The following is an 11,437-nucleotide window of genomic DNA, read 5'->3' as shown; positions in this document are numbered from 1 at the left end:
TACATATATATATATATATATATATGTGTGTGTGTGTGTGTGTGTGTGTGTGTTTTCCTAAGGCATACAATGTAGACATGAAACAAAGTTGTCTCCTACTTTATGATTTATTCTATAACCTGCCTCCTTATAGACATTATTTTTTTCAGAATCACGTAGATATGCCTCTCATTAATTCATTTTTGCAGACTTAGAATTTTGTGTGAACATTCTTTTCACATTTTTGTACCAGTTTATTGTGTGAACAATCCAGCTCATGTCTACATTGAAACACAAGGCGCTAGATTGTCCCATTTATTCATTTGACTCTACCCATGCCTTCTGTTCATATCGCTCTGTGTTTCTCTTAAGATGCCCTTAGATGTTGGCTGTCTCTATGGTGGTGATGAGAACCCCAACATCGTTTCCAAGTTAGTTTCTACCCCAATTGTCCCACTGAGCACCTTGTATTACTCAGAGTTCTCTAGACTGACAAACTTTATAGAATCTATCTCTACATATATTTAGAAAGGGGATTTATTAGAATGACTTGCAGGCTGTGGGTTAGCTAATCTAACAACCAAGAATCCATTAATTGTTGAGTCCATGAGGCTGGATGTCTCAGCTGCTCTGTGATGGATGCTGATCTCCATATATCATTACGTAGCACTGCACAAAGTGCAGATAGACAGATATCTGTAGGTGAAGAATTCCTAAAATTGTTGTCAGCTTAAGCATAGGAGTGAGTGAGGAGCCCTCCTCCCAGGAAGGAGGAAGCTCCAGAGCCTTTCTCCAGCATGGCAGACTTTCTTACCAGGCTTTGATTGACATCGTAGAGGAGTTAGAAGAAAGAGCATTACATTTTACATATACTTACCTCCTTTTAACATCAGTTGTAATTGTCTGGCAACACTCTCAGATACATGCCCAGAATTATGTCTCCTAGGTAATTCCAAGTCCAGTCGAGTTGAGAATAAAAATTATCATCACAGAGACCAAGAGAGGGACTGAGACTGTTGACTGCAGACTGATATCAACCTGAACTCAGTTCCAATGGACATGGTGGTGTCGTTCCAAGGGTACAGGAGGGCTCTGGCTCACCCCTCAACTAGAGCCTGATGCTTGTTTCTAGTGAAACAGACTTTGCTCCATAATTAGAATTGAGGCTTGTAGTAAAAGAATTCTTGAAGAGTTTATATCAGACTAAGAGAAAATGCTAGATGTCTTAAGAGATGTTGGGGGCAGGAACCATGATGAGAGTAGGTGGAAAGAAAATGTGCTCAGGAAAAGATCGGGTCTAGAAAGCAGATTCCATAGTTCCCGTCCAAGGGCTGACAAGGGAAAAGCAAAAGAACACTAGGATGTTCTATTAGGTTTATCAGAAACTCAAGCTTACCTCGGAGCCCTATATTTTGCTGAGTAACCTAGAGCCAGTGGGTTACTTAAACATCCCATGACACTTGCCTTGTGGATTCCCTGAATCTTCATTGTGTAACACAGGAGGGACAAGGGTAGGCAGCCAGAGTGCAGAACGGGGAAGCCTAGAAACGGACGGATGCTGCTTAGGGACACAGGCTATACCATGCTGTTCTGCAGCCTCAGTGTCCTGCATCATGTCTCGTACACAACAAGTGGTTTAACGCAGCTTGAGGTTTAGAAAGAGTCAACGATTATATTGATAATGTGGACTTGGCAGTTAGCTCCTTGTAAGTGCTTTCCTGAAATGCTGGGATGATGCTTACAACAGAGCACAAGGAACCTAGAAAGGGCTGTGTAGGTAAAACGAGGATTTCTCCAAGACTGCTTCCTGGTTGAACATGCATTTACAAAACTGATGTAACAATTGAGTGTGGGCTCTCTGGGTCTCATTCTTGGCTTCCAGTCCATTCTTCAGCTCTTTTCTCTTAAAAAAAAGAAAAAAGAAAATGAAGAAAGAAAAAAAGAAAAGAAGTAAAGGAAAACAAAAAGCAAGCAAAGCAAAACAAACAACAAGAAAAAGAACAAAAGCAGCAGAGGTTTAGACGAGGTGTCTGTATTATAAGCATCTCCTTACCTCACTTCTGCAGCCTTTCCAACCTTCAAGACCTCCCTGTTCTCTACTTACCCAGATCTACTACAGGTTTCTGGACCTCAACCCCTCACCATGATGCAAAACAACTCACCACTAAGGGAGGAAGTGAGCTTGTAATATTTTTCCTGAATACAAATCATGCATAGTGACATGGGTATTTGGACTACTCACAAGCCCCTTTATCAGCACTCAGTTGGAAATCCCCAAGCCTTAGCTTGTGTGCTCCATAGAAACACCCAAATGATGGAGAGGGGAGAGAGTCCATGATAACTGGCAGTTATCTCTACCTTGGCCTGAACTGGCTTCAGTTTGCCAGAGAGAATTCTTGACAAGCTGGGCTCCATTATAGGAGTATAGGAGAACCAGGATAACCCAAGAACAGTATCTAGATTTTAAAAAGCAGATTGGGAGCAACTGCTACTAGATATTTACCAAGGTCCTTTTAGCAGAATCTCCAGGATTTTCTGTTCCTGTGACCTCCGCCCTGTTCCTGGGGTGTGACCCGCATTCACCACACATGGTTCTCATTCATTTGCATTTAATTCACCAAAATATCATTTAGTCAAAATCACTCTGTTAAAGAGCCTCTTACGAGCTAACAGCCCAAGCTTGGCTTGAGCCTACGGCTGTAATTTGGGACTTTCTTCACTTTTCTTTCAACTGCAAAGCTGCCTGGTCCAAGTTAGCTCTAAACTGAAGCAGGCCTGGGGAGCTGCCTCTGCCATTTGTTTGTGGGCTTGTTTCTCTAATTCTGGACCACAGTCAGCACAAGCACATTTTCTGGCAGGTGAAAAGTATTCTGTCAGATGACTCAAAGGGCATCTTCTTAGTCCAGTCAAAATCTGGCCAGTGATCCATAGCTCCTCTTGGAAATGGAGTTAGGAACTTACAGTTCACTCTTTACTGTTGTATCTTTTAACCTACGCCGGGGTGATGTCTTTCTCTCCATTACTATTCAGTAGCTTCCTGACATAGCCACCTCCCCTCTTGCCCACGGTTCCTAGAGTGGTTCTCCTTCAGCAGGAATTTGTGTGTACCTCATGTAAGTATGCTTGGGTAAATCCCAGGGGTGGAACAAAGTCACAAAACAAATAAAATAAATATTTCTCTCCAAGCATCAAGGTTTCTAGACCATAAAGGAAAATGTGATTTCATATGCTCAAAGCATACCCTATAAAGCAACACAAAGTTCTCTTAACATCTAAAAATAAAGTTGGACCTGCCGGCAAACACGAAGCTGTGACACACTATTTGAGATTAGAGCCCCAGGATTTCACGGATGGCCTGATCACTGCGGTTTGCCAAAGAGCCCAAGTTTTGAACTAGAGCACTCCAACTGATGGACTCATCTGTCCCATCCTCTCAGACTTTATCCCCAAGACCCTGACAAGTGCTGTGCTATAGCTCACCCAAGTAAATTTGACTCTAGAGAGAGAAGGCAATTCCTCATTTCCCACAGGTTCTCATCCCAGGTGTTCCCCAAGGCCCCACCTTGATCAAAATGCCTGCAAGCTCCCCTCATCCGCCTTGTCTGGATCAAATCCAGTTCTCCTAATGTCAGCTCCACGATTCTTTCCACTATAAACTCAACCTGTCACACAGTATTGGTTGTGCTGGTGGGATCTCACGGGATAAGGACTGTGCAAGAGCTGAGGGAACACATGCCAGGATCCTTTACCTTTTGTTCAAATAAACCAAATATTTTCTCACTACGAGAAATCTGACAGTGGAGATAGGGTAGTGCTAGGTAGATAGGGAGAAGAATGCCTCTTTGACCTTGTTAGTTGCCACGCCTGTTTTTGGAATGAGGCAAAGGTTAGAATGAGGGGCCAACACCTTCTTCCAGATTGGCCTTCTATAGCAAAAACTGACAGAAAGAGTGGATTTAAGACTTGGTACTTTCTCCCTGGATACATTATCATATTATCATCTTCAAATCTTATTATCTATTTAGTCTGTGTGTGTGTGTGTGTGTGTGTCTAGCCACACATGTGCCATAGGGATTACTTGGAGATCAGAAGACAACCTCTGAGAGTTGCTTCTCTCCTCCCACTTGTGGGTCTGAGTGACCAAACTTGTGGTGTCTGTCAGGCTTGGCTATAAGTATTTTCATCTGATGGGCCATCTGGCTTACCCACTGTTTTTGTTTCTAATTCATCAACTTTCATATAAGAGTCTGTGATGGAGACGCATAAGAGGAGGTAATGGAGGAGTATAAATCAGACAAGTTTTATCTTGTCATGATGAAACCCATAAACCATAAATTTAGTTCACATTAATAAAAAAAATAAATTAAGTTAAAATAAAACTCTGGAATTCCTGATTCCCTCTACTAATCTATACCCTGAGGGGTCTTCCTGTCCATCTTGGCAGCCATCTTGTGCGGACCATGGAGCCCACTTTACTACCATCCACACCTCTACCAGTGCTCAAGAACACAGTGTGCTCCCTTCTCTTGTCAGTTTGGTACCCTACTGCATGGGATGAAGACACCATTACAATTGCAGTATAGAGTCCCTGGACACTTATTTTGAGGAAATGTCAGGAGTAGAAGTTGTTTAGCCCAGTGCGGGGGAGGCTTCTCAGAGCTAAGCCCTTTAGCATGGGCTCTTCAGAACATCTCTTTGTCAGAAACATCCCATATACCGATGTGTGGTCTGGTCCACAGAAACATCTTCAGACTCTACCCTGAGGCTTAGGCTTTCAGATCGTGTTTTCTCTCTGACCATCCCCTGGTTCCAGCCCATGCCCCTCCTGGTTTGTCTCTCTGGTTTGCTCGGTCTCTCCAGAGCTCCACTGGCCTTTTAGCTACTCAGATGATTAGACATCTTGTGTAATATTTTTCAAGAACTATTGAGTAATATTCTTCCAAGATCTAATCTTGCTTTTCTCTTTCCAAAGCCTTCACTAATCTCGAAGAGGGACAAGGTCCGGGCCTCAGCGCAGTGACTGTCCTCACCTCCTGTTACACTGTGAACTCCAGTCAGGCCTCTGGAAAGGGACCTGTTTGGTCTTCAAGGGTCTTATTTCACTTGTAACAATGGGAAGACAGGCAGTGCTGACTGGATCCTCCAGGGAGCTCTTAGTAATGGAGCCAGGCCCATGTTGCCATTAATGATCAGGACATTTTCAGAGTCTTATTTTTAAGTGAGCTTCAGCATGGACAAGTAGTACAGGATATGTAGGCCAGGCAGAGTACTTTTCTGGAAGCAATGTCATAGCTCTTCAGCACCACAAAGCCACCATGTGAGGAGGAGGCTGGGTGTATTGTGTCTAGGCCTCAGTTCATGATGAACCAGACCAAGTGTTTGTTGCAGGATGTTTGATGATGCTGTGAACCCCAAGATTATATTATTTACTGAAGAAAACTGCTTTTGACTGTGGTGTGCCTTAACCCTTAGTATATACTTTTAATCCTAAACAATGAGGGTAAAGTTTGTTTGTAGAAGGAAGCTCCCATGTTTGAAAGCGATGTCTAATTGAGTGGCAGACAAAGTGATGAATCAGATGAATCAGACAAAGATTTGACAGAATAGGATATACTCAACCCTCATAAGAAGAAAGGAGAATGGAAAGCTTCTTTAAGAGAGTGCAGAGACAGAGAGAGAAGAAGGAGGCAGTTTTACCAGGACAGTTTTGCAAAGGTAGGTCGAAGAGAGAACAAGCTAGACAAAGGTGAAGACAGAATGAACCATAGAGTAAGAAGGAGCCAGAAGATTAGGACAGATTGCCAGAGTTAGTTTGAGGCCAAGTAGAGCAAAAAGTCAGAAGCCTAAAGAGAAGCCACATTGAAGCAGTCAGCTTGGAGAGAAGTTTGAGCCAGAACCAGAGGAGTGGAGCTCAGAAACAGCTAGGAAGGGATGAGCTTATTCAGCAGTAAGTCTCAGAAGCTGAGAACATTCTAGGCCTACATAAGAGTGTACAAAGACTAGACGCTTCCAGGATTAGGCCTAGTGTAGCAGAGTGAGGCAGTAAGCCTTGGAGACAACAATTACATCAGGCAAATAAAAGTTAAGTTTATAAGCATTCATGTCACGACTTCCAGAGATGATAGAAAAGTTCCACTTCATTTTACAATCCAAAGCATTGTTTTCACACTCTTTTCTTCCCTCCCCTTCCCACACAAAGCTTCCTGCAATTTCAGAACTGGAATATGCTTTGAAAGCATTTGATCTACCAACTCTCCCCCTTCTACACATAGAAAAGCAGTCATACAAGATGTTACAATGGCTTGCATCAGGCCATGCACTAGCAAGTGTCAGAACAATGACAGAAACTGGGCACCTTGTGTTTCTTTCTCCTCACAATCCCAGGGGCCCCTAACATCAGCGCTGAGCATCCAGCTTTCATTGTCCTTGGCGCCTCTACAAACACCCGTGCCATTACCTAATACTTTCTCTTTAGTCAGGTCCACTTTCAACTTAATGCAGTTATTTTTAAAGGGAACCATACGGCAGTGGAAAAACCACATCACTTGCTCTGAATATCAGAAACTTGGAGTGAAGTGCAAACTAGTTGACAATGACTTCATGAAATCAGCTAGGATCCTGGGATCTGCTGAAGACTCTCACTCAGATATTGATTTTCTTGAGTTTGGGATGACAAGTGAGGGTTTGAGAAGAGTGGAGTGATAGGGACACCAACCCACCCACCAAACTTTTGACTCCAAATTTATCCTGTCTCCAAGAAATACAGGGATGGGGGATGGAGCAGAGACTGAGGGAATAGCTGGCCAACCAGTAACTGGCCCAACTTGAGACCAATCCCATGGGCAAACACCAATCTCTGATACCATTAATGATAGACCTGTAGACAGGAGTCTACCATGGCTGTCCTCTGAGAGGCCTGACCCACCGACTGACTCAGACAGAGGCATACACTCAGAGCCAAATAGTGGATGGAGCTTGGGGATTCTTACAGAAGAATAGAAGGAAGGATTATGGGTCCTGAAAGGGATAAGAACTCCACAGGAAGACCAACAGAGTCAACTAACCTGGACCTTTGGGGCTCTCAGAGACTGAACCGCCAACCAAAGAATGTACACAGGCTGGATCTAGGCCTCCCAGCACATATATAACAGATGTGTAGCTTGGTCTTCATGTGGGTCCCGAACAACTGGAGTGAGGAGTATCCTAAAAGCTATTGCCTGTAAGTGAGATATGTGCTTCTAGCTGGGATGCCTTGTCTGGCCTCAGTGGGAGAGAAAGTGCCTAGCCTTGCAGAGACTTGAAGAGTAGGGGTAGAGGATACGCAAGGAGGGGCCTCCACCCACTCAGAGGAGAAGGGGAGGGGGAAGGATTGTGGTGACTGGGAGGGGGCAGTGAAAGAGATGTAAAGTGAATAAGTAAAAATAAATTTTTAAAAAAAGAAAGAAGAGTAGAAGAGGTACCAGAGCATGACAGAGGCATCCCCTGGAAGGAGAGAAAGGAGTGGGGTATGAAAACAGAGTACCCCCAACACACACCAATGTCAGGTCCTCTCAGCACAGAGCTGCTTTCCTCCACACATGTGTCTGATCCTTATGTTAAGATCATTGCCTTTCTCCACACTGTTTCAGGGACATAAGTCCCCTGGCCTTGCTCGCTACCCCCTCAGTTCTGCAGAGGCTGAAGATAGACATACACAGTCCCTACTTATGGGCATGATTCCTATGGAGGGTCAGAGTTTTGGTGGTGGGTTTTTTTTCTGTCTCCTGGGGAAGCCTTTTTGGTTGAGGGCATCCCACTGAAGGAAGCAGAATAGTGGACAAGGAATAGAAAGACTCTTAGACTGAGTTTTCCATGCTCGCTTCTTCCCTCTCCTTCCCACACAAAACTTCCTACACTTTCAGAATGGGAAGATGCTTTTAAAACCTTTTGTCTGCCAGATTCTCCACTAATAACTCAGTGAGTTCTGTACAGGGGAATCTATCCCCTTCACCTTGTTGGACAGCCCCAGAGCCACACTGGGCTGCAACACACTTCTTATTGATGATGATAGCAGTAGGCAGAATTTCTCTGTGTCAAAGTCAAAGCTTGCTGTCATTACCATCTGGATCTCAGGGATTAGGTGACATCAAGGCTACTGCAGGGGTGGCCTTGGATTATTCCTGCTTCTACCAGCTCTCCTTTCTTATTATTGTTACCATAAAAAGTGGTGTAATGAGCCTAGTGCTAGGTGTTGGTTCACAGAAGTAGTGCGTTGCAATGCTTCCAGCCCATTTCACTTACAGCAGATTTATGAAGTATTGAGATACAACTCATTCATTTCAAAGGCTGACATGGACATACATAAACCATGCACACTAGTTGGTAGTCTGAAGAATGTTCTGGAAACACAGAGGAGGAAGACTGGGAAGCTTGTGGAAGAGGTAAAGTTTTGCTTGATGTTGTTTCCTCTTGTTTTGTCTCATCTTCCCCAGCCCCTTTCTCTTACCTTCTTGGAGGATGAATGCAGAATTTGTACTGGTTCAGGGTCGAGTGGGTTAGCGCTCACTCCTAGCTGTGAGCTCACAAACATCCGGAAGCCTGTGGTGGTGGGAGTGTGGCCAGGTGGACAGTACCCACGCAGCTGCCCCTGAGATCCTTGAAGACAGATTTACCACTTGCCAAATTCTCCTTGTAGCCCACTCTTCCCACTGAGGCTATGACCAACACTTTCTGAGGACCCAGAGAGGCAGGGAGATGGCTCTAAGAAGGCAGATGAAGCAATGTTGTATGTACACACTTCTCTACAGGCTGTGAGGACTCCTGGACAGTCACAGGAATGCCCTACTCAGAGTCATCCACCTGACGGTAGGGAAAGGCCTTGGGCCACAAATAGGTCACAGGTCAACAGGCTGGCACTCTCCTTCCTTTGAAATCCCTTTACTTTCCATGGTTGTTATCTTAGTGTATTGGTGTGAATGATTAGAAGCCTGTAAGGCCTTGATCTTGGGACAAGCCAGACTAAGGACCAGGGAAGCAGGTGATTTTCAAACAGGCTATATTGTACTAAAGGAATGCTTTGGGTGTAGGTGCAGGGTTCTGTGAGCTGAGACCCCCAGGGTAAGTGACCTTCCATCCACTGGAAGAACAAGTAAATACTGAGTGCAGAAGGTTCCCATGATTGCTCTCAGTCTTTAAGAACCTTCTTGTTGACTCATCAGCCACCAGATGAGCTCTTGCTTTACACAAAATAGACCAAAGGGGCTGGCCCAAAACAATGTGGCCCAACATGGCACAGAAAGTTAGAAATTCAGCCCCAAACTTGAACCCAGATTTCCTTCCTGTAAATGCAGTTTGCCTAGGGTAAGTAAGGCATCTGCAAGCTAAGAGGTAGGCTTGTGGGGAACGTCGATGATACTGAAAGAAGAGAGAAATATTCCAGAATGGCAAAGACCTGAGCTACCTCTGGTTCCTCTGCCTTTTTGCCATGTGCAAAGCTTTCTGCTCCCTACCTAGGGTTCCCAGTTCCCATTACTGTGGGCCCTGAATACCATCTGGAACCTGCCTTACTATTCAGCAGGCTTGCTTACTTGCGAAGACTGCAATCCAGTTTGTAGGTGGAAATGCCAAAGGGTGCATGGGGTCAGTCAGAAGATAGCATCTGATACTCAATGACTTCAAAAAAATTCACTAAGCTAGGTAACATAGCGCTCTTCTGTGTTGCTATGATAAAAAATTCTGGCCAAGAGTAATTTGTGGAGGAAAGGGTTTATTGGCTTACAATGCCATATGGTCCACTATTAAGGGAAGCCAGGGTAGGAAGCTGAAGGTAGGAAACTGGAGGCAGGAACTGAAGCAGAGACCATGAAGCAATGCTGCTTTCTGGCTTGCTTTCCATGCTGGTTCTCTATGAGATTTTTTTATACCACCTAGGACCACATGCACAACCTACAGGTGTCATTGCTCACAGTGGGCTGGGTCTTTGCACATTGATGATCAATGAGTACAGTGCCCTGCAGACAAGCTTACTGGTGAATCTGTTGAAGGCAGTTCTTGAACTGGTCTTCCTTCTTCCCAGGAGAATCAAGTTGACAGTTGAGATTAGACATGCCCATTGTTAATGTAATTTAATTGCTGGTGTAGAGAAGCCCTGGGACCAGGTGCACAGAATCCCCTCTGGAATCAAGTCTTACAGCATCTAGGACAGTCAATAGCAAACTCAATGTCAGTGCTAGGAGGGGTTTTAGTACCACACTTGATTTAAGAGATAAAGCATGACAGAGAGACAGTAGACCTGAGTCTACATTTATCTCTACCATCAACTTGCCAAAGTAGATTCAGCCTTCCCTGAGGTTCATACTTTCATCTATTATCAAACAGTCCAACTAGATATAAGCTAAAGTCCTCCCCACACTGAGCGAAGCACGTGTCTTGTGAGAAGACCCTGTTGAACTTACATTATCAGAGGGAGATGTCAGGGAATCAGAAGTGTGTGACAACTTGTTCACCAATCCTGAGATATGCCGATTACAATTCTCGGCATCTTTTCACAAAGAACTCTATTGCAGCTTTGGAAGGAAAAAGAGGGAATGAGGCAAGGTAGTGATGAAGAGGGAGACGGAGGGAGGGAGGGGAGAGAGGAGTAGGGGAGTGGAGGACAGAGAGAGGGAGAGGTGGAGAGAGAGGGAGAGAGGAAGGGGAATGGGGAGGGGGATAGAGGAAGTAGAGGACAGGGAGGGAGAGGGGAAGAGAGAGGGAGGGGGAGGGGAAGAGAGAGGGAGAGAGGGAGTGGAGGAAAGGATGAGAGGGAGATGTGGAGAGGGAGAGGAAGGGGAGAGGGAGAAGAGGAGGGGGAAGGGGATGAGGAGGGGGAGGGGGAGTGGAAAATATGAAGAGGGAGAGGAGGGGAATAAAGAAGGAAAGGGGGAAGGAGAGAAGACAGGAAGGAGCCAGAGCAAGGGACAAGGTGGCGCTAGGACCTCAGAAGAGTATCAGAAGATGTGAAAGTTTGGAAATGTTTGTAAGTGATAATGAAGAGGAAGCACATCCACTGTTACTGTGCTGTGACTCTATCTCTTTCTATAGCTGCCTCTCTGTGCTTTCCAGTCTGGTGACCATCAGCCCAGTTGGACAAACTTCCGTATGTCCAACACAACCCTTGGGTCACCAAGGATGTATCCAGGCTCAGATAGGTAAGAAAATTTCTATGGTTTTAGGAAAAGATTGTAAATATGCATGGATATTTAATTACAAATACAGAAGTGTCTTTAATTAGAATGTAAAAAGAAATAAAACTTTAAAAGAGGGGCTGGAGACACGGCCCAGGAGTTAAGAGTGCTTGCTGCTCTTACAGAGTTTGGTTCCCAGCACCTGTATTTGATGAGTCACAATCTTCTGTAGCTATAACTTAAAGGGGATACCATGCCTTCTTCTGGCACACACACACACACACACACACACACACACACACACACACACACAC

This window comes from Grammomys surdaster, unplaced genomic scaffold, assembly GCF_004785775.1.
Source record: "Grammomys surdaster isolate TR1022 unplaced genomic scaffold, NIH_TR_1.0 126013, whole genome shotgun sequence".
Lineage (NCBI taxonomy): Eukaryota > Metazoa > Chordata > Mammalia > Rodentia > Muridae > Grammomys > Grammomys surdaster.
Note: the sequence above shows the minus strand (reverse complement) of the source record.